Consider the following 22,830-nt stretch of genomic DNA (forward strand, 5'->3'; position numbering starts at 1 on the left):
GCCACCCCGGGAACACGACTGCAGGTCGCGGCCCCTCCCGCCTCCTCCCCGACATGGCGCAGGGCTCAGAGACACCTGAGACGCTGCTACCAAAGTCCAAAGGGCATCGGTTGCTCCTCCAAAGCACCCGAGCAGACCGCGTTGTCCAGCCAGCCCCTGGGCCTCCCTGGGGTGCCCAGCACAAAAGTGCAGACAACCCCCGGACTCGCAATATCAGTTTGAGGATGTTCCTGCCACTCTAAGGACCCGCAGGCCAGCTGGGCCTTCAGGCAGGACAGAGAGCCCCGGAATCCGACGTGGAGAGCTGCGTGGACGTCCCCATCAGGAGGCGGTCCCGGCAGCCCCAGGGCCTCAGGGAAGACACCAGGCTGGGCCCCCGCGGCACAGCGGGGCACGTCCCCGTCCCCGGCAGGCGACTTAGCGATGCCTGCGCCAGACTGCTGCGGCCGCCCTGCTGCCGGGTTCCTGGAGGGCTTCCTGGAAGCAGCGTCCACACCAAGCCCCTGGAAGGCCCAGGCGACGGAGGAGCCGGTCAGGCAGGGGCCGAGGACGGTGACGGGCGGGGAGGAGCGTGTCAGGCAGGGGCCGAGGACGGTGACAGGCCGGGCGGGAAGGAGCCGGTCAGGCGGGGGCCCAGGACAGTGACGGGCCTGGCCGGGGAGGAGCGAGTCAGGCAGTGGCCCAGGTGGTGGGCCGGGCGGAGAGGAGCCTGTCAGGCAGGGGCAGAGGACGGTGACGGTGACGGGCCGGGGCGGGAAGGGGCCGGTCAGGCAGGGGCAGGGGCCGAGGACAGTGACGGGCCTGGCGGGGGAGGAGCGCGTCAGGCAGGGGCAGAGGAGACGGGCTGGGTAAGGGGTAGGGTGACAGTTAGGGCACAATTCACAATCGCAAAGATGTGGAAGCGACCCGAGTGCCCATCCATCCAGGAGTGCATTAGTAACATGTGGCGCGTGGACACCACGGAGTGCCATTCGGCTGTGAGGAGCAGCGGTGAGGGGGCGCCTCTCGTGTTCTCCTGGCCAGAGCTGGAACCCGTTCCAGTAGGCCAGGTGTCCCAAGAACGGACACACGAGCACCACGTGCGCGCGCTCACCGGCAAATTGGTAGGAACGGATGGACACCTAAGTGGACAGCGAGGAATCACCTTCATCGGGTGGGTGTCGGGCGGGCGTGGGGAGGGGGTGGGCATACACATCCATTAGGGAGGGGGTGGGTGCGCACCGACTGGGGGATGGGCGCACTTGAAGCTCTGACCCGAGGGGGGAGGCGGGGAAAGAGCAATGCACCCGACCTGAACATTGGTACCCCCACAATACGCTGGGAGAGAATGAGAAATAAATAAGGAGACAGGGGGGAGGGGGGCACGGGCAACACATGTCACCTCAATACTTGTACTCCCATCATCTGCTAGAAAGGAGAGAGAAAAGAAAATGCAATCATAGAGATAAGAGACACTTTCTAAGAACATGAATCCGAAAAGAAAAGTAAAAGGAGGCCTGTCGAGCAGGTCTGGGTGTGACTCCGGATCCCCCAACCTCCAGTGCCACCACCAGAGATTCCTACGTGTAGCCCATAGAACCCCAAAAGCAACGGGACGAGTTCTGGTCACATACTCGCTCAAAGTGACATCCTGGAATCCTTCCGGAACTCCCTCCCCTCTCAGACTCTCCAGGTTTCCTCCAGCGTGTCGTTTCCCACAGACCAGACCTTTGGACTGAGACCGGACAGTCCAGATGGCACGCATGCTGCCCCGTGGCGGCGGTGTCCCGGCTTGGGACAAGAGGAGGCCCCACGGTGCGGGCTGGGGCGGCAGGCACCGCGGCGGGCGCTGAGGGTGGGGGTGATCCGCCGGACCGCCGCCCCGCCGCGCTCCCGGCAAGGGGACAGAGCAACAGGCAAAAAAAAAAAAAAAAAAAAAAAAAAAAAAGCCTAGGACACCCGGGATTCCCAGGCGGTCTCCCATCCAAGTACTAACCAGGCCCGACGCTGCTTAGCTTCGGAGATCAGACGAGATGGGGCGCGTTCGGGGTGGTGTGGCCCTAGACCGCGGAGGGCGCCCCTGCCCCGCTCAAGAGGCCAGCCTCACCGCGCTTCCCCGCGATAGCGCTGACCCGCGCCGGGCCTGTGCAGTTGGCCGGCCCGGTCGGGCGGACTCCGGAGGACTGAGGTGAGGGACGGGGCGGGGCGGGGTGGGGTGGGGGCTGTCTACACACACACACACACACACACACACACACACACACACACACACACAAACACACACACACAGACACGATGCGCCTCCACGGCTGGACCCGCCAAGGTGGAGACCTTCCAGCCCCCCTCCTCTCCTCACCTCGCCTCCTTCACCTACCCGCCCCCACCCCCAGCGCGCCGCCGCTGACTGCGCACGCGCGCTCACCCTTTGACCCCAGCCAGGGGCCGCCCTCCCGCACAACCCCTGTCAGCTGCGCCCCCGCCCTGTGGGTGGGCTGCCGCCTATTCCCCAGGGCCAGGGCTGGGGCACAGCGCATGGGGGAGGGGAGCGAGTGTAGGGGCGTCTCTCGGGATGTGTCCCATGGCTGGGGTGGGGCGGGGTGGTTTGGGGGGCGCTGAAGAAATCAGTCCCCTCCATCTCCTACCTCTGGAAAACCCCCAAGCCCTTGGAGAACTGCCGGCACCGCTCCCGTGGGGGCCGGGACCCTGCTCCGTGTCCTCCTGTGGCCCAGTCCAAGGGGCCTGGGCCTGGCCCGGGGCTGGATTGGACCCCAACCACCCTCGGGTGTGGACTTGCTAAAAGCCGGCGATTAGATATTGGATTCGAGCTTCCTTGAGGTCATTTCACTAATGAGTGCACCGGAAAGAGTTTCCTAATCCATCTGTGAGGGTGGCAACTGAAAGAGAATTTTAAAGCTGACAGAATAGGCGAGGAAAGGCATAGGAGATTTCCACACCCAGTAAGGCAGACTTTCCCGAAATGGAAGAAAGAAACGAGCAAACAGAGACACCGGTAGCCCGCCCGGATCAGAGTCGGCTCCTTAGAGAAAGCACCCTGACCAGGTTCACCCGTGGGTGGGTGGCGAGCCAGTGGCATTCAGAAGCGCGAGGCCCGCAGTCTGTGCAGAAGACACCTGCACTCGGGTGTGTGTGGCGGCACGATTCCCAAGCAGCTCCAAATGGTAATCCAAAGAGAAGCCAGGGAGTTCCCAAGGCCCCAGGTGTCCTCAGCCCACGACTGGCTGCTGTGGGAATGCGAAGCCCGGCTCCTTGTCTCAGAGCGGGACAACCAGGAGGTGTGACGTACACCCCGGGGTTCCCAGGAGGATCAGGCTGAAGCTGGTACTTGGCCTGAAAATGTCCCCTCGCATGGGCACCCCCTTCCGCTTCCGGCTCCTCTGCTCCCGGTGCCCCTCCATCCAGGGGCCAGACTTTAAGAAGTCACCCGCAGGAGAATCCTGGTCCCAAAGGAGCCTTCTGGGGGACCCGTGCTGAGAGAGGTTGTGGGCATGGCCCGCTGGGGCTCTGCCCGGCCCAGGGCTGGGAGATGCCACCTCCCAGCTCCGGGTCCCTGCAGGAAGCGTTGGCAAGCACAGGGCCAGTCCCCCAAAGGCCCAGGTGCAGGGAGCCCAGGCCAAGCAGCCTGTGGAAGAAGCCACATGCCGTGCCACCCCGGGAACACGACTGCAGGTCGCGGCCCCTCCCGCCTCCTCCCCGACATGGCGCAGGGCTCAGAGACACCTGAGACGCTGCTACCAAAGTCCAAAGGGCATCGGTTGCTCCTCCAAAGCACCCGAGCAGACCGCGTTGTCCAGCCAGCCCCTGGGCCTCCCTGGGGTGCCCAGCACAAAAGTGCAGACAACCCCCGGACTCGCAATATCAGTTTGAGGATGTTCCTGCCACTCTAAGGACCCGCAGGCCAGCTGGGCCTTCAGGCAGGACAGAGAGCCCCGGAATCCGACGTGGAGAGCTGCGTGGACGTCCCCATCAGGAGGCGGTCCCCACCTCCGAGGCTCTCCCCTTGCGGGGAGCGGCAGCCCCAGGGCCTCAGGGAAGACACCAGGCTGGGCCCCCGCGGCACAGCGGGGCACGTCCCCGTCCCCGGCAGGCGACTTAGCGATGCCTGCGCCAGACTGCTGCGGCCGCCCTGCTGCCGGGTTCCTGGAGGGCTTCCTGGAAGCAGCGTCCACACCAAGCCCCTGGAAGGCCCAGGCGACGGAGGAGCCGGTCAGGCAGGGGCCGAGGACGGTGACGGGCGGGGAGGAGCGTGTCAGGCAGGGGCCGAGGACGGTGACAGGCCGGGCGGGAAGGAGCCGGTCAGGCGGGGGCCCAGGACAGTGACGGGCCTGGCCGGGGAGGAGCGAGTCAGGCAGTGGCCCAGGTGGTGGGCCGGGCGGAGAGGAGCCTGTCAGGCAGGGGCAGAGGACGGTGACGGTGACGGGCCGGGGCGGGAAGGGGCCGGTCAGGCAGGGGCAGGGGCCGAGGACAGTGACGGGCCTGGCGGGGGAGGAGCGCGTCAGGCAGGGGCAGAGGAGACGGGCTGGGTAAGGGGTAGGGTGACAGTTAGGGCACAATTCACAATCGCAAAGATGTGGAAGCGACCCGAGTGCCCATCCATCCAGGAGTGCATTAGTAACATGTGGCGCGTGGACACCACGGAGTGCCATTCGGCTGTGAGGAGCAGCGGTGAGGGGGCGCCTCTCGTGTTCTCCTGGCCAGAGCTGGAACCCGTTCCAGTAGGCCAGGTGTCCCAAGAACGGACACACGAGCACCACGTGCGCGCGCTCACCGGCAAATTGGTAGGAACGGATGGACACCTAAGTGGACAGCGAGGAATCACCTTCATCGGGTGGGTGTCGGGCGGGCGTGGGGAGGGGGTGGGCATACACATCCATTAGGGAGGGGGTGGGTGCGCACCGACTGGGGGATGGGCGCACTTGAAGCTCTGACCCGAGGGGGGAGGCGGGGAAAGAGCAATGCACCCGACCTGAACATTGGTACCCCCACAATACGCTGGGAGAGAATGAGAAATAAATAAGGAGACAGGGGGGAGGGGGGCACGGGCAACACATGTCACCTCAATACTTGTACTCCCATCATCTGCTAGAAAGGAGAGAGAAAAGAAAATGCAATCATAGAGATAAGAGACACTTTCTAAGAACATGAATCCGAAAAGAAAAGTAAAAGGAGGCCTGTCGAGCAGGTCTGGGTGTGACTCCGGATCCCCCAACCTCCAGTGCCACCACCAGAGATTCCTACGTGTAGCCCATAGAACCCCAAAAGCAACGGGACGAGTTCTGGTCACATACTCGCTCAAAGTGACATCCTGGAATCCTTCCGGAACTCCCTCCCCTCTCAGACTCTCCAGGTTTCCTCCAGCGTGTCGTTTCCCACAGACCAGACCTTTGGACTGAGACCGGACAGTCCAGATGGCACGCATGCTGCCCCGTGGCGGCGGTGTCCCGGCTTGGGACAAGAGGAGGCCCCACGGTGCGGGCTGGGGCGGCAGGCACCGCGGCGGGCGCTGAGGGTGGGGGTGATCCGCCGGACCGCCGCCCCGCCGCGCTCCCGGCAAGGGGACAGAGCAACAGGCAAAAAAAAAAAAAAAAAAAAAAAAAAAAAGCCTAGGACACCCGGGATTCCCAGGCGGTCTCCCATCCAAGTACTAACCAGGCCCGACGCTGCTTAGCTTCGGAGATCAGACGAGATGGGGCGCGTTCGGGGTGGTGTGGCCCTAGACCGCGGAGGGCGCCCCTGCCCCGCTCAAGAGGCCAGCCTCACCGCGCTTCCCCGCGATAGCGCTGACCCGCGCCGGGCCTGTGCAGTTGGCCGGCCCGGTCGGGCGGACTCCGGAGGACTGAGGTGAGGGACGGGGCGGGGCGGGGTGGGGTGGGGGCTGTCTACACACACACACACACACACACACACACACACACACAAACACACACACACAGACACGATGCGCCTCCACGGCTGGACCCGCCAAGGTGGAGACCTTCCAGCCCCCCTCCTCTCCTCACCTCGCCTCCTTCACCTACCCGCCCCCACCCCCAGCGCGCCGCCGCTGACTGCGCACGCGCGCTCACCCTTTGACCCCAGCCAGGGGCCGCCCTCCCGCACAACCCCTGTCAGCTGCGCCCCCGCCCTGTGGGTGGGCTGCCGCCTATTCCCCAGGGCCAGGGCTGGGGCACAGCGCATGGGGGAGGGGAGCGAGTGTAGGGGCGTCTCTCGGGATGTGTCCCATGGCTGGGGTGGGGCGGGGTGGTTTGGGGGGCGCTGAAGAAATCAGTCCCCTCCATCTCCTACCTCTGGAAAACCCCCAAGCCCTTGGAGAACTGCCGGCACCGCTCCCGTGGGGGCCGGGACCCTGCTCCGTGTCCTCCTGTGGCCCAGTCCAAGGGGCCTGGGCCTGGCCCGGGGCTGGATTGGACCCCAACCACCCTCGGGTGTGGACTTGCTAAAAGCCGGCGATTAGATATTGGATTCGAGCTTCCTTGAGGTCATTTCACTAATGAGTGCACCGGAAAGAGTTTCCTAATCCATCTGTGAGGGTGGCAACTGAAAGAGAATTTTAAAGCTGACAGAATAGGCGAGGAAAGGCATAGGAGATTTCCACACCCAGTAAGGCAGACTTTCCCGAAATGGAAGAAAGAAACGAGCAAACAGAGACACCGGTAGCCCGCCCGGATCAGAGTCGGCTCCTTAGAGAAAGCACCCTGACCAGGTTCACCCGTGGGTGGGTGGCGAGCCAGTGGCATTCAGAAGCGCGAGGCCCGCAGTCTGTGCAGAAGACACCTGCACTCGGGTGTGTGTGGCGGCACGATTCCCAAGCAGCTCCAAATGGTAATCCAAAGAGAAGCCAGGGAGTTCCCAAGGCCCCAGGTGTCCTCAGCCCACGACTGGCTGCTGTGGGAATGCGAAGCCCGGCTCCTTGTCTCAGAGCGGGACAACCAGGAGGTGTGACGTACACCCCGGGGTTCCCAGGAGGATCAGGCTGAAGCTGGTACTTGGCCTGAAAATGTCCCCTCGCATGGGCACCCCCTTCCGCTTCCGGCTCCTCTGCTCCCGGTGCCCCTCCATCCAGGGGCCAGACTTTAAGAAGTCACCCGCAGGAGAATCCTGGTCCCAAAGGAGCCTTCTGGGGGACCCGTGCTGAGAGAGGTTGTGGGCATGGCCCGCTGGGGCTCTGCCCGGCCCAGGGCTGGGAGATGCCACCTCCCAGCTCCGGGTCCCTGCAGGAAGCGTTGGCAAGCACAGGGCCAGTCCCCCAAAGGCCCAGGTGCAGGGAGCCCAGGCCAAGCAGCCTGTGGAAGAAGCCACATGCCGTGCCACCCCGGGAACACGACTGCAGGTCGCGGCCCCTCCCGCCTCCTCCCCGACATGGCGCAGGGCTCAGAGACACCTGAGACGCTGCTACCAAAGTCCAAAGGGCATCGGTTGCTCCTCCAAAGCACCCGAGCAGACCGCGTTGTCCAGCCAGCCCCTGGGCCTCCCTGGGGTGCCCAGCACAAAAGTGCAGACAACCCCCGGACTCGCAATATCAGTTTGAGGATGTTCCTGCCACTCTAAGGACCCGCAGGCCAGCTGGGCCTTCAGGCAGGACAGAGAGCCCCGGAATCCGACGTGGAGAGCTGCGTGGACGTCCCCATCAGGAGGCGGTCCCCACCTCCGAGGCTCTCCCCTTGCGGGGAGCGGCAGCCCCAGGGCCTCAGGGAAGACACCAGGCTGGGCCCCCGCGGCACAGCGGGGCACGTCCCCGTCCCCGGCAGGCGACTTAGCGATGCCTGCGCCAGACTGCTGCGGCCGCCCTGCTGCCGGGTTCCTGGAGGGCTTCCTGGAAGCAGCGTCCACACCAAGCCCCTGGAAGGCCCAGGCGACGGAGGAGCCGGTCAGGCAGGGGCCGAGGACGGTGACGGGCGGGGAGGAGCGTGTCAGGCAGGGGCCGAGGACGGTGACAGGCCGGGCGGGAAGGAGCCGGTCAGGCGGGGGCCCAGGACAGTGACGGGCCTGGCCGGGGAGGAGCGAGTCAGGCAGTGGCCCAGGTGGTGGGCCGGGCGGAGAGGAGCCTGTCAGGCAGGGGCAGAGGACGGTGACGGTGACGGGCCGGGGCGGGAAGGGGCCGGTCAGGCAGGGGCAGGGGCCGAGGACAGTGACGGGCCTGGCGGGGGAGGAGCGCGTCAGGCAGGGGCAGAGGAGACGGGCTGGGTAAGGGGTAGGGTGACAGTTAGGGCACAATTCACAATCGCAAAGATGTGGAAGCGACCCGAGTGCCCATCCATCCAGGAGTGCATTAGTAACATGTGGCGCGTGGACACCACGGAGTGCCATTCGGCTGTGAGGAGCAGCGGTGAGGGGGCGCCTCTCGTGTTCTCCTGGCCAGAGCTGGAACCCGTTCCAGTAGGCCAGGTGTCCCAAGAACGGACACACGAGCACCACGTGCGCGCGCTCACCGGCAAATTGGTAGGAACGGATGGACACCTAAGTGGACAGCGAGGAATCACCTTCATCGGGTGGGTGTCGGGCGGGCGTGGGGAGGGGGTGGGCATACACATCCATTAGGGAGGGGGTGGGTGCGCACCGACTGGGGGATGGGCGCACTTGAAGCTCTGACCCGAGGGGGGAGGCGGGGAAAGAGCAATGCACCCGACCTGAACATTGGTACCCCCACAATACGCTGGGGGAGAATGAGAAATAAATAAGGAGACAGGGGGGAGGGGGGCACGGGCAACACATGTCACCTCAATACTTGTACTCCCATCATCTGCTAGAAAGGAGAGAGAAAAGAAAATGCAATCATAGAGATAAGAGACACTTTCTAAGAACATGAATCCGAAAAGAAAAGTAAAAGGAGGCCTGTCGAGCAGGTCTGGGTGTGACTCCGGATCCCCCAACCTCCAGTGCCACCACCAGAGATTCCTACGTGTAGCCCATAGAACCCCAAAAGCAACGGGACGAGTTCTGGTCACATACTCGCTCAAAGTGACATCCTGGAATCCTTCCGGAACTCCCTCCCCTCTCAGACTCTCCAGGTTTCCTCCAGCGTGTCGTTTCCCACAGACCAGACCTTTGGACTGAGACCGGACAGTCCAGATGGCACGCATGCTGCCCCGTGGCGGCGGTGTCCCGGCTTGGGACAAGAGGAGGCCCCACGGTGCGGGCTGGGGCGGCAGGCACCGCGGCGGGCGCTGAGGGTGGGGGTGATCCGCCGGACCGCCGCCCCGCCGCGCTCCCGGCAAGGGGACAGAGCAACAGGCAAAAAAAAAAAAAAAAGCCTAGGGCACCCGGGATTCCCAGGCGGTCTCCCATCCAAGTACTAACCAGGCCCGACGCTGCTTAGCTTCGGAGATCAGACGAGATGGGGCGCGTTCGGGGTGGTGTGGCCCTAGACCGCGGAGGGCGCCCCTGCCCCGCTCAAGAGGCCAGCCTCACCGCGCTTCCCCGCGATAGCGCTGACCCGCGCCGGGCCTGTGCAGTTGGCCGGCCCGGTCGGGCGGACTCCGGAGGACTGAGGTGAGGGACGGGGCGGGGCGGGGTGGGGTGGGGGCTGTCTACACACACACACACACACACACACACACACACACACAAACACACACACACAGACACGATGCGCCTCCACGGCTGGACCCGCCAAGGTGGAGACCTTCCAGCCCCCCTCCTCTCCTCACCTCGGCTCCTTCACCTACCCGCCCCCACCCCCAGCGCGCCGCCGCTGACTGCGCACGCGCGCTCACCCTTTGACCCCAGCCAGGGGCCGCCCTCCCGCACAACCCCTGTCAGCTGCGCCCCCGCCCTGTGGGTGGGCTGCCGCCTATTCCCCAGGGCCAGGGCTGGGGCACAGCGCATGGGGGAGGGGAGCGAGTGTAGGGGCGTCTCTCGGGATGTGTCCCATGGCTGGGGTGGGGCGGGGTGGTTTGGGGGGCGCTGAAGAAATCAGTCCCCTCCATCTCCTACCTCTGGAAAACCCCCAAGCCCTTGGAGAACTGCCGGCACCGCTCCCGTGGGGGCCGGGACCCTGCTCCGTGTCCTCCTGTGGCCCAGTCCAAGGGGCCTGGGCCTGGCCCGGGGCTGGATTGGACCCCAACCACCCTCGGGTGTGGACTTGCTAAAAGCCGGCGATTAGATATTGGATTCGAGCTTCCTTGAGGTCATTTCACTAATGAGTGCACCGGAAAGAGTTTCCTAATCCATCTGTGAGGGTGGCAACTGAAAGAGAATTTTAAAGCTGACAGAATAGGCGAGGAAAGGCATAGGAGATTTCCACACCCAGTAAGGCAGACTTTCCCGAAATGGAAGAAAGAAACGAGCAAACAGAGACACCGGTAGCCCGCCCGGATCAGAGTCGGCTCCTTAGAGAAAGCACCCTGACCAGGTTCACCCGTGGGTGGGTGGCGAGCCAGTGGCATTCAGAAGCGCGAGGCCCGCAGTCTGTGCAGAAGACACCTGCACTCGGGTGTGTGTGGCGGCACGATTCCCAAGCAGCTCCAAATGGTAATCCAAAGAGAAGCCAGGGAGTTCCCAAGGCCCCAGGTGTCCTCAGCCCACGACTGGCTGCTGTGGGAATGCGAAGCCCGGCTCCTTGTCTCAGAGCGGGACAACCAGGAGGTGTGACGTACACCCCGGGGTTCCCAGGAGGATCAGGCTGAAGCTGGTACTTGGCCTGAAAATGTCCCCTCGCATGGGCACCCCCTTCCGCTTCCGGCTCCTCTGCTCCCGGTGCCCCTCCATCCAGGGGCCAGACTTTAAGAAGTCACCCGCAGGAGAATCCTGGTCCCAAAGGAGCCTTCTGGGGGACCCGTGCTGAGAGAGGTTGTGGGCATGGCCCGCTGGGGCTCTGCCCGGCCCAGGGCTGGGAGATGCCACCTCCCAGCTCCGGGTCCCTGCAGGAAGCGTTGGCAAGCACAGGGCCAGTCCCCCAAAGGCCCAGGTGCAGGGAGCCCAGGCCAAGCAGCCTGTGGAAGAAGCCACATGCCGTGCCACCCCGGGAACACGACTGCAGGTCGCGGCCCCTCCCGCCTCCTCCCCGACATGGCGCAGGGCTCAGAGACACCTGAGACGCTGCTACCAAAGTCCAAAGGGCATCGGTTGCTCCTCCAAAGCACCCGAGCAGACCGCGTTGTCCAGCCAGCCCCTGGGCCTCCCTGGGGTGCCCAGCACAAAAGTGCAGACAACCCCCGGACTCGCAATATCAGTTTGAGGATGTTCCTGCCACTCTAAGGACCCGCAGGCCAGCTGGGCCTTCAGGCAGGACAGAGAGCCCCGGAATCCGACGTGGAGAGCTGCGTGGACGTCCCCATCAGGAGGCGGTCCCGGCAGCCCCAGGGCCTCAGGGAAGACACCAGGCTGGGCCCCCGCGGCACAGCGGGGCACGTCCCCGTCCCCGGCAGGCGACTTAGCGATGCCTGCGCCAGACTGCTGCGGCCGCCCTGCTGCCGGGTTCCTGGAGGGCTTCCTGGAAGCAGCGTCCACACCAAGCCCCTGGAAGGCCCAGGCGACGGAGGAGCCGGTCAGGCAGGGGCCGAGGACGGTGACGGGCGGGGAGGAGCGTGTCAGGCAGGGGCCGAGGACGGTGACAGGCCGGGCGGGAAGGAGCCGGTCAGGCGGGGGCCCAGGACAGTGACGGGCCTGGCCGGGGAGGAGCGAGTCAGGCAGTGGCCCAGGTGGTGGGCCGGGCGGAGAGGAGCCTGTCAGGCAGGGGCAGAGGACGGTGACGGTGACGGGCCGGGGCGGGAAGGGGCCGGTCAGGCAGGGGCAGGGGCCGAGGACAGTGACGGGCCTGGCGGGGGAGGAGCGCGTCAGGCAGGGGCAGAGGAGACGGGCTGGGTAAGGGGTAGGGTGACAGTTAGGGCACAATTCACAATCGCAAAGATGTGGAAGCGACCCGAGTGCCCATCCATCCAGGAGTGCATTAGTAACATGTGGCGCGTGGACACCACGGAGTGCCATTCGGCTGTGAGGAGCAGCGGTGAGGGGGCGCCTCTCGTGTTCTCCTGGCCAGAGCTGGAACCCGTTCCAGTAGGCCAGGTGTCCCAAGAACGGACACACGAGCACCACGTGCGCGCGCTCACCGGCAAATTGGTACGAACGGATGGACACCTAAGTGGACAGCGAGGAATCACCTTCATCGGGTGGGTGTCGGGCGGGCGTGGGGAGGGGGTGGGCATACACATCCATTAGGGAGGGGGTGGGTGCGCACTGACTGGGGGATGGGCGCACTTGAAGCTCTGACCCGAGGGGGGAGGCGGGGAAAGAGCAATGCACCCGACCTGAACATTGGTACCCCCACAATACGCTGGGAGAGAATGAGAAATAAATAAGGAGACAGGGGGGAGGGGGGCACGGGCAACACATGTCACCTCAATACTTGTACTCCCATCATCTGCTAGAAAGGAGAGAGAAAAGAAAATGCAATCATAGAGATAAGAGACACTTTCTAAGAACATGAATCCGAAAAGAAAAGTAAAAGGAGGCCTGTCGAGCAGGTCTGGGTGTGACTCCGGATCCCCCAACCTCCAGTGCCACCACCAGAGATTCCTACGTGTAGCCCATAGAACCCCAAAAGCAACGGGACGAGTTCTGGTCACATACTCGCTCAAAGTGACATCCTGGAATCCTTCCGGAACTCCCTCCCCTCTCAGACTCTCCAGGTTTCCTCCAGCGTGTCGTTTCCCACAGACCAGACCTTTGGACTGAGACCGGACAGTCCAGATGGCACGCATGCTGCCCCGTGGCGGCGGTGTCCCGGCTTGGGACAAGAGGAGGCCCCACGGTGCGGGCTGGGGCGGCAGGCACCGCGGCGGGCGCTGAGGGTGGGGGTGATCCGCCGGACCGCCGCCCCGCCGCGCTCCCGGCAAGGGGACAGAGCAACAGGCAAAAAAAAAAAAAAAAAAAAAAAAAAAAAGCCTAGGACACCCGGGATTCCCAGGCGGTCTCCCATCCAAGTACTAACCAGGCCCGACGCTGCTTAGCTTCGGAGATCAGACGAGATGGGGCGCGTTCGGGGTGGTGTGGCCCTAGACCGCGGAGGGCGCCCCTGCCCCGCTCAAGAGGCCAGCCTCACCGCGCTTCCCCGCGATAGCGCTGACCCGCGCCGGGCCTGTGCAGTTGGCCGGCCCGGTCGGGCGGACTCCGGAGGACTGAGGTGAGGGACGGGGCGGGGCGGGGTGGGGTGGGGGCTGTCTACACACACACACACACACACACACACACACACACACACACACACACAAACACACACACACAGACACGATGCGCCTCCACGGCTGGACCCGCCAAGGTGGAGACCTTCCAGCCCCCCTCCTCTCCTCACCTCGCCTCCTTCACCTACCCGCCCCCACCCCCAGCGCGCCGCCGCTGACTGCGCACGCGCGCTCACCCTTTGACCCCAGCCAGGGGCCGCCCTCCCGCACAACCCCTGTCAGCTGCGCCCCCGCCCTGTGGGTGGGCTGCCGCCTATTCCCCAGGGCCAGGGCTGGGGCACAGCGCATGGGGGAGGGGAGCGAGTGTAGGGGCGTCTCTCGGGATGTGTCCCATGGCTGGGGTGGGGCGGGGTGGTTTGGGGGGCGCTGAAGAAATCAGTCCCCTCCATCTCCTACCTCTGGAAAACCCCCAAGCCCTTGGAGAACTGCCGGCACCGCTCCCGTGGGGGCCGGGACCCTGCTCCGTGTCCTCCTGTGGCCCAGTCCAAGGGGCCTGGGCCTGGCCCGGGGCTGGATTGGACCCCAACCACCCTCGGGTGTGGACTTGCTAAAAGCCGGCGATTAGATATTGGATTCGAGCTTCCTTGAGGTCATTTCACTAATGAGTGCACCGGAAAGAGTTTCCTAATCCATCTGTGAGGGTGGCAACTGAAAGAGAATTTTAAAGCTGACAGAATAGGCGAGGAAAGGCATAGGAGATTTCCACACCCAGTAAGGCAGACTTTCCCGAAATGGAAGAAAGAAACGAGCAAACAGAGACACCGGTAGCCCGCCCGGATCAGAGTCGGCTCCTTAGAGAAAGCACCCTGACCAGGTTCACCCGTGGGTGGGTGGCGAGCCAGTGGCATTCAGAAGCGCGAGGCCCGCAGTCTGTGCAGAAGACACCTGCACTCGGGTGTGTGTGGCGGCACGATTCCCAAGCAGCTCCAAATGGTAATCCAAAGAGAAGCCAGGGAGTTCCCAAGGCCCCAGGTGTCCTCAGCCCACGACTGGCTGCTGTGGGAATGCGAAGCCCGGCTCCTTGTCTCAGAGCGGGACAACCAGGAGGTGTGACGTACACCCCGGGGTTCCCAGGAGGATCAGGCTGAAGCTGGTACTTGGCCTGAAAATGTCCCCTCGCATGGGCACCCCCTTCCGCTTCCGGCTCCTCTGCTCCCGGTGCCCCTCCATCCAGGGGCCAGACTTTAAGAAGTCACCCGCAGGAGAATCCTGGTCCCAAAGGAGCCTTCTGGGGGACCCGTGCTGAGAGAGGTTGTGGGCATGGCCCGCTGGGGCTCTGCCCGGCCCAGGGCTGGGAGATGCCACCTCCCAGCTCCGGGTCCCTGCAGGAAGCGTTGGCAAGCACAGGGCCAGTCCCCCAAAGGCCCAGGTGCAGGGAGCCCAGGCCAAGCAGCCTGTGGAAGAAGCCACATGCCGTGCCACCCCGGGAACACGACTGCAGGTCGCGGCCCCTCCCGCCTCCTCCCCGACATGGCGCAGGGCTCAGAGACACCTGAGACGCTGCTACCAAAGTCCAAAGGGCATCGGTTGCTCCTCCAAAGCACCCGAGCAGACCGCGTTGTCCAGCCAGCCCCTGGGCCTCCCTGGGGTGCCCAGCACAAAAGTGCAGACAACCCCCGGACTCGCAATATCAGTTTGAGGATGTTCCTGCCACTCTAAGGACCCGCAGGCCAGCTGGGCCTTCAGGCAGGACAGAGAGCCCCGGAATCCGACGTGGAGAGCTGCGTGGACGTCCCCATCAGGAGGCGGTCCCCACCTCCGAGGCTCTCCCCTTGCGGGGAGCGGCAGCCCCAGGGCCTCAGGGAAGACACCAGGCTGGGCCCCCGCGGCACAGCGGGGCACGTCCCCGTCCCCGGCAGGCGACTTAGCGATGCCTGCGCCAGACTGCTGCGGCCGCCCTGCTGCCGGGTTCCTGGAGGGCTTCCTGGAAGCAGCGTCCACACCAAGCCCCTGGAAGGCCCAGGCGACGGAGGAGCCGGTCAGGCAGGGGCCGAGGACGGTGACGGGCGGGGAGGAGCGTGTCAGGCAGGGGCCGAGGACGGTGACAGGCCGGGCGGGAAGGAGCCGGTCAGGCGGGGGCCCAGGACAGTGACGGGCCTGGCCGGGGAGGAGCGAGTCAGGCAGTGGCCCAGGTGGTGGGCCGGGCGGAGAGGAGCCTGTCAGGCAGGGGCAGAGGACGGTGACGGTGACGGGCCGGGGCGGGAAGGGGCCGGTCAGGCAGGGGCAGGGGCCGAGGACAGTGACGGGCCTGGCGGGGGAGGAGCGCGTCAGGCAGGGGCAGAGGAGACGGGCTGGGTAAGGGGTAGGGTGACAGTTAGGGCACAATTCACAATCGCAAAGATGTGGAAGCGACCCGAGTGCCCATCCATCCAGGAGTGCATTAGTAACATGTGGCGCGTGGACACCACGGAGTGCCATTCGGCTGTGAGGAGCAGCGGTGAGGGGGCGCCTCTCGTGTTCTCCTGGCCAGAGCTGGAACCCGTTCCAGTAGGCCAGGTGTCCCAAGAACGGACACACGAGCACCACGTGCGCGCGCTCACCGGCAAATTGGTAGGAACGGATGGACACCTAAGTGGACAGCGAGGAATCACCTTCATCGGGTGGGTGTCGGGCGGGCGTGGGGAGGGGGTGGGCATACACATCCATTAGGGAGGGGGTGGGTGCGCACCGACTGGGGGATGGGCGCACTTGAAGCTCTGACCCGAGGGGGGAGGCGGGGAAAGAGCAATGCACCCGACCTGAACATTGGTACCCCCACAATACGCTGGGAGAGAAAATGAGAAATAAATAAGGAGACAGGGGGGAGGGGGGCACGGGCAACACATGTCACCTCAATACTTGTACTCCCATCATCTGCTAGAAAGGAGAGAGAAAAGAAAATGCAATCATAGAGATAAGAGACACTTTCTAAGAACATGAATCCGAAAAGAAAAGTAAAAGGAGGCCTGTCGAGCAGGTCTGGGTGTGACTCCGGATCCCCCAACCTCCAGTGCCACCACCAGAGATTCCTACGTGTAGCCCATAGAACCCCAAAAGCAACGGGACGAGTTCTGGTCACATACTCGCTCAAAGTGACATCCTGGAATCCTTCCGGAACTCCCTCCCCTCTCAGACTCTCCAGGTTTCCTCCAGCGTGTCGTTTCCCACAGACCAGACCTTTGGACTGAGACCGGACAGTCCAGATGGCACGCATGCTGCCCCGTGGCGGCGGTGTCCCGGCTTGGGACAAGAGGAGGCCCCACGGTGCGGGCTGGGGCGGCAGGCACCGCGGCGGGCGCTGAGGGTGGGGGTGATCCGCCGGACCGCCGCCCCGCCGCGCTCCCGGCAAGGGGACAGAGCAACAGGCAAAAAAAAAAAAAAAAAAAAAAAAAAAGCCTAGGACACCCGGGATTCCCAGGCGGTCTCCCATCCAAGTACTAACCAGGCCCGACGCTGCTTAGCTTCGGAGATCAGACGAGATGGGGCGCGTTCGGGGTGGTGTGGCCCTAGACCGCGGAGGGCGCCCCTGCCCCGCTCAAGAGGCCAGCCTCACCGCGCTTCCCCGCGATAGCGCTGACCCGCGCCGGGCCTGTGCAGTTGGCCGGCCCGGTCGGGCGGACTCCGGAGGACTGAGGTGAGGGACGGGGCGGGGCGGGGTGGGGTGGGGGCTGTCTACACACACACACACACACACACACACACACACACACACACACACAAACACACACACACAGACACGATGCGCCTCCACGGCTGGACCCGCCAAGGTGGAGACCTTCCAGCCCCCCTCCTCTCCTCACCTCGCCTCCTTCACCTACCCGCCCCCACCCCCAGCGCGCCGCCGCTGACTGCGCACGCGCGCTCACCCTTTGACCCCAGCCAGGGGCCGCCCTCCCGCACAACCCCTGTCAGCTGCGCCCCCGCCCTGTGGGTGGGCTGCCGCCTATTCCCCAGGGCCAGGGCTGGGGCACAGCGCATGGGGGAGGGGAGCGAGTGTAGGGGCGTCTCTCGGGATGTGTCCCATGGCTGGGGTGGGGCGGGGTGGTTTGGGGGGCGCTGAAGAAATCAGTCCCCTCCATCTCCTACCTCTGGAAAACCCCCAAGCCCTTGGAGAACTGCCGGCACCGCTCCCGTGGGGGCCGGGACCCTGCTCCGTGTCCTCCTGTGGCCCAGTCCAAGGGGCCTGGGCCTGGCCCGGGGCTGGATTGGACCCCAACCACCCTCGGGTGTGGACTTGCTAAAAGCCGGCGATTAGATATTGGATTCGAGCTTCCTTGAGGTCATTTCACTAATGAGTGCACCGGAAAGAGTTTCCTAATCCATCTGTGAGGGTGGCAACTGAAAGAGAATTTTAAAGCTGACAGAATAGGCGAGGAAAGGCATAGGAGATTTCCACACCCAGTAAGGCAGACTTTCCCGAAATGGAAGAAAGAAACGAGCAAACAGAGACACCGGTAGCCCGCCCGGATCAGAGTCGGCTCCTTAGAGAAAGCACCCTGACCAGGTTCACCCGTGGGTGGGTGGCGAGCCAGTGGCATTCAGAAGCGCGAGGCCCGCAGTCTGTGCAGAAGACACCTGCACTCGGGTGTGTGTGGCGGCACGATTCCCAAGCAGCTCCAAATGGTAATCCAAAGAGAAGCCAGGGAGTTCCCAAGGCCCCAGGTGTCCTCAGCCCACGACTGGCTGCTGTGGGAATGCGAAGCCCGGCTCCTTGTCTCAGAGCGGGACAACCAGGAGGTGTGACGTACACCCCGGGGTTCCCAGGAGGATCAGGCTGAAGCTGGTACTTGGCCTGAAAATGTCCCCTCGCATGGGCACCCCCTTCCGCTTCCGGCTCCTCTGCTCCCGGTGCCCCTCCATCCAGGGGCCAGACTTTAAGAAGTCACCCGCAGGAGAATCCTGGTCCCAAAGGAGCCTTCTGGGGGACCCGTGCTGAGAGAGGTTGTGGGCATGGCCCGCTGGGGCTCTGCCCGGCCCAGGGCTGGGAGATGCCACCTCCCAGCTCCGGGTCCCTGCAGGAAGCGTTGGCAAGCACAGGGCCAGTCCCCCAAAGGCCCAGGTGCAGGGAGCCCAGGCCAAGCAGCCTGTGGAAGAAGCCACATGCCGTGCCACCCCGGGAACACGACTGCAGGTCGCGGCCCCTCCCGCCTCCTCCCCGACATGGCGCAGGGCTCAGAGACACCTGAGACGCTGCTACCAAAGTCCAAAGGGCATCGGTTGCTCCTCCAAAGCACCCGAGCAGACCGCGTTGTCCAGCCAGCCCCTGGGCCTCCCTGGGGTGCCCAGCACAAAAGTGCAGACAACCCCCGGACTCGCAATATCAGTTTGAGGATGTTCCTGCCACTCTAAGGACCCGCAGGCCAGCTGGGCCTTCAGGCAGGACAGAGAGCCCCGGAATCCGACGTGGAGAGCTGCGTGGACGTCCCCATCAGGAGGCGGTCCCCACCTCCGAGGCTCTCCCCTTGCGGGGAGCGGCAGCCCCAGGGCCTCAGGGAAGACACCAGGCTGGGCCCCCGCGGCACAGCGGGGCACGTCCCCGTCCCCGGCAGGCGACTTAGCGATGCCTGCGCCAGACTGCTGCGGCCGCCCTGCTGCCGGGTTCCTGGAGGGCTTCCTGGAAGCAGCGTCCACACCAAGCCCCTGGAAGGCCCAGGCGACGGAGGAGCCGGTCAGGCAGGGGCCGAGGACGGTGACGGGCGGGGAGGAGCGTGTCAGGCAGGGGCCGAGGACGGTGACAGGCCGGGCGGGAAGGAGCCGGTCAGGCGGGGGCCCAGGACAGTGACGGGCCTGGCCGGGGAGGAGCGAGTCAGGCAGTGGCCCAGGTGGTGGGCCGGGCGGAGAGGAGCCTGTCAGGCAGGGGCAGAGGACGGTGACGGTGACGGGCCGGGGCGGGAAGGGGCCGGTCAGGCAGGGGCAGGGGCCGAGGACAGTGACGGGCCTGGCGGGGGAGGAGCGCGTCAGGCAGGGGCAGAGGAGACGGGCTGGGTAAGGGGTAGGGTGACAGTTAGGGCACAATTCACAATCGCAAAGATGTGGAAGCGACCCGAGTGCCCATCCATCCAGGAGTGCATTAGTAACATGTGGCGCGTGGACACCACGGAGTGCCATTCGGCTGTGAGGAGCAGCGGTGAGGGGGCGCCTCTCGTGTTCTCCTGGCCAGAGCTGGAACCCGTTCCAGTAGGCCAGGTGTCCCAAGAACGGACACACGAGCACCACGTGCGCGCGCTCACCGGCAAATTGGTAGGAACGGATGGACACCTAAGTGGACAGCGAGGAATCACCTTCATCGGGTGGGTGTCGGGCGGGCGTGGGGAGGGGGTGGGCATACACATCCATTAGGGAGGGGGTGGGTGCGCACCGACTGGGGGATGGGCGCACTTGAAGCTCTGACCCGAGGGGGGAGGCGGGGAAAGAGCAATGCACCCGACCTGAACATTGGTACCCCCACAATACGCTGGGAGAGAATGAGAAATAAATAAGGAGACAGGGGGGAGGGGGGCACGGGCAACACATGTCACCTCAATACTTGTACTCCCATCATCTGCTAGAAAGGAGAGAGAAAAGAAAATGCAATCATAGAGATAAGAGACACTTTCTAAGAACATGAATCCGAAAAGAAAAGTAAAAGGAGGCCTGTCGAGCAGGTCTGGGTGTGACTCCGGATCCCCCAACCTCCAGTGCCACCACCAGAGATTCCTACGTGTAGCCCATAGAACCCCAAAAGCAACGGGACGAGTTCTGGTCACATACTCGCTCAAAGTGACATCCTGGAATCCTTCCGGAACTCCCTCCCCTCTCAGACTCTCCAGGTTTCCTCCAGCGTGTCGTTTCCCACAGACCAGACCTTTGGACTGAGACCGGACAGTCCAGATGGCACGCATGCTGCCCCGTGGCGGCGGTGTCCCGGCTTGGGACAAGAGGAGGCCCCACGGTGCGGGCTGGGGCGGCAGGCACCGCGGCGGGCGCTGAGGGTGGGGGTGATCCGCCGGACCGCCGCCCCGCCGCGCTCCCGGCAAGGGGACAGAGCAACAGGCAAAAAAAAAAAAAAAAAAAAAAAAAAAAAGCCTAGGGCACCCGGGATTCCCAGGCGGTCTCCCATCCAAGTACTAACCAGGCCCGACGCTGCTTAGCTTCGGAGATCAGACGAGATGGGGCGCGTTCGGGGTGGTGTGGCCCTAGACCGCGGAGGGCGCCCCTGCCCCGCTCAAGAGGCCAGCCTCACCGCGCTTCCCCGCGATAGCGCTGACCCGCGCCGGGCCTGTGCAGTTGGCCGGCCCGGTCGGGCGGACTCCGGAGGACTGAGGTGAGGGACGGGGCGGGGCGGGGTGGGGTGGGGGCTGTCTACACACACACACACACACACACACACACACACACACACACACAAACACACACACACAGACACGATGCGCCTCCACGGCTGGACCCGCCAAGGTGGAGACCTTCCAGCCCCCCTCCTCTCCTCACCTCGCCTCCTTCACCTACCCGCCCCCACCCCCAGCGCGCCGCCGCTGACTGCGCACGCGCGCTCACCCTTTGACCCCAGCCAGGGGCCGCCCTCCCGCACAACCCCTGTCAGCTGCGCCCCCGCCCTGTGGGTGGGCTGCCGCCTATTCCCCAGGGCCAGGGCTGGGGCACAGCGCATGGGGGAGGGGAGCGAGTGTAGGGGCGTCTCTCGGGATGTGTCCCATGGCTGGGGTGGGGCGGGGTGGTTTGGGGGGCGCTGAAGAAATCAGTCCCCTCCATCTCCTACCTCTGGAAAACCCCCAAGCCCTTGGAGAACTGCCGGCACCGCTCCCGTGGGGGCCGGGACCCTGCTCCGTGTCCTCCTGTGGCCCAGTCCAAGGGGCCTGGGCCTGGCCCGGGGCTGGATTGGACCCCAACCACCCTCGGGTGTGGACTTGCTAAAAGCCGGCGATTAGATATTGGATTCGAGCTTCCTTGAGGTCATTTCACTAATGAGTGCACCGGAAAGAGTTTCCTAATCCATCTGTGAGGGTGGCAACTGAAAGAGAATTTTAAAGCTGACAGAATAGGCGAGGAAAGGCATAGGAGATTTCCACACCCAGTAAGGCAGACTTTCCCGAAATGGAAGAAAGAAACGAGCAAACAGAGACACCGGTAGCCCGCCCGGATCAGAGTCGGCTCCTTAGAGAAAGCACCCTGACCAGGTTCACCCGTGGGTGGGTGGCGAGCCAGTGGCATTCAGAAGCGCGAGGCCCGCAGTCTGTGCAGAAGACACCTGCACTCGGGTGTGTGTGGCGGCACGATTCCCAAGCAGCTCCAAATGGTAATCCAAAGAGAAGCCAGGGAGTTCCCAAGGCCCCAGGTGTCCTCAGCCCACGACTGGCTGCTGTGGGAATGCGAAGCCCGGCTCCTTGTCTCAGAGCGGGACAACCAGGAGGTGTGACGTACACCCCGGGGTTCCCAGGAGGATCAGGCTGAAGCTGGTACTTGGCCTGAAAATGTCCCCTCGCATGGGCACCCCCTTCCGCTTCCGGCTCCTCTGCTCCCGGTGCCCCTCCATCCAGGGGCCAGACTTTAAGAAGTCACCCGCAGGAGAATCCTGGTCCCAAAGGAGCCTTCTGGGGGACCCGTGCTGAGAGAGGTTGTGGGCATGGCCCGCTGGGGCTCTGCCCGGCCCAGGGCTGGGAGATGCCACCTCCCAGCTCCGGGTCCCTGCAGGAAGCGTTGGCAAGCACAGGGCCAGTCCCCCAAAGGCCCAGGTGCAGGGAGCCCAGGCCAAGCAGCCTGTGGAAGAAGCCACATGCCGTGCCACCCCGGGAACACGACTGCAGGTCGCGGCCCCTCCCGCCTCCTCCCCGACATGGCGCAGGGCTCAGAGACACCTGAGACGCTGCTACCAAAGTCCAAAGGGCATCGGTTGCTCCTCCAAAGCACCCGAGCAGACCGCGTTGTCCAGCCAGCCCCTGGGCCTCCCTGGGGTGCCCAGCACAAAAGTGCAGACAACCCCCGGACTCGCAATATCAGTTTGAGGATGTTCCTGCCACTCTAAGGACCCGCAGGCCAGCTGGGCCTTCAGGCAGGACAGAGAGCCCCGGAATCCGACGTGGAGAGCTGCGTGGACGTCCCCATCAGGAGGCGGTCCCCACCTCCGAGGCTCTCCCCTTGCGGGGAGCGGCAGCCCCAGGGCCTCAGGGAAGACACCAGGCTGGGCCCCCGCGGCACAGCGGGGCACGTCCCCGTCCCCGGCAGGCGACTTAGCGATGCCTGCGCCAGACTGCTGCGGCCGCCCTGCTGCCGGGTTCCTGGAGGGCTTCCTGGAAGCAGCGTCCACACCAAGCCCCTGGAAGGCCCAGGCGACGGAGGAGCCGGTCAGGCAGGGGCCGAGGACGGTGACGGGCGGGGAGGAGCGTGTCAGGCAGGGGCCGAGGACGGTGACAGGCCGGGCGGGAAGGAGCCGGTCAGGCGGGGGCCCAGGACAGTGACGGGCCTGGCCGGGGAGGAGCGAGTCAGGCAGTGGCCCAGGTGGTGGGCCGGGCGGAGAGGAGCCTGTCAGGCAGGGGCAGAGGACGGTGACGGTGACGGGCCGGGGCGGGAAGGGGCCGGTCAGGCAGGGGCAGGGGCCGAGGACAGTGACGGGCCTGGCGGGGGAGGAGCGCGTCAGGCAGGGGCAGAGGAGACGGGCTGGGTAAGGGGTAGGGTGACAGTTAGG

The 22,830-nt window shown here is 64.6% G+C and overlaps 6 pseudogenes; all 6 read right to left on the reverse strand.

The window, feature by feature from the left end:
* Positions 1-1,926: 1,926 nt before the first annotated feature.
* Positions 1,927-2,045, reverse strand: LOC142867373 (uncharacterized; annotated as a pseudogene).
* A 3,552-nt stretch (positions 2,046-5,597) lies between these two features.
* Positions 5,598-5,716, reverse strand: LOC142867374 (uncharacterized; annotated as a pseudogene).
* A 3,529-nt stretch (positions 5,717-9,245) lies between these two features.
* Positions 9,246-9,364, reverse strand: LOC142867431 (uncharacterized; annotated as a pseudogene).
* Positions 9,365-12,876: 3,512 nt separating this feature from the next.
* Positions 12,877-12,995, reverse strand: LOC142867375 (uncharacterized; annotated as a pseudogene).
* Positions 12,996-16,547: 3,552 nt separating this feature from the next.
* On the reverse strand, positions 16,548-16,666 carry LOC142867376 (uncharacterized; annotated as a pseudogene).
* Positions 16,667-20,216: 3,550 nt separating this feature from the next.
* LOC142867432 (uncharacterized) lies at positions 20,217-20,335 on the reverse strand (annotated as a pseudogene).
* Between the last annotated feature and the right edge of the window lie 2,495 nt (positions 20,336-22,830).

Source organism: Microcebus murinus, unplaced genomic scaffold (assembly GCF_040939455.1).
Source record: "Microcebus murinus isolate Inina unplaced genomic scaffold, M.murinus_Inina_mat1.0 scaf015_hap2_Mmur4.0, whole genome shotgun sequence".
NCBI lineage: Eukaryota > Metazoa > Chordata > Mammalia > Primates > Cheirogaleidae > Microcebus > Microcebus murinus.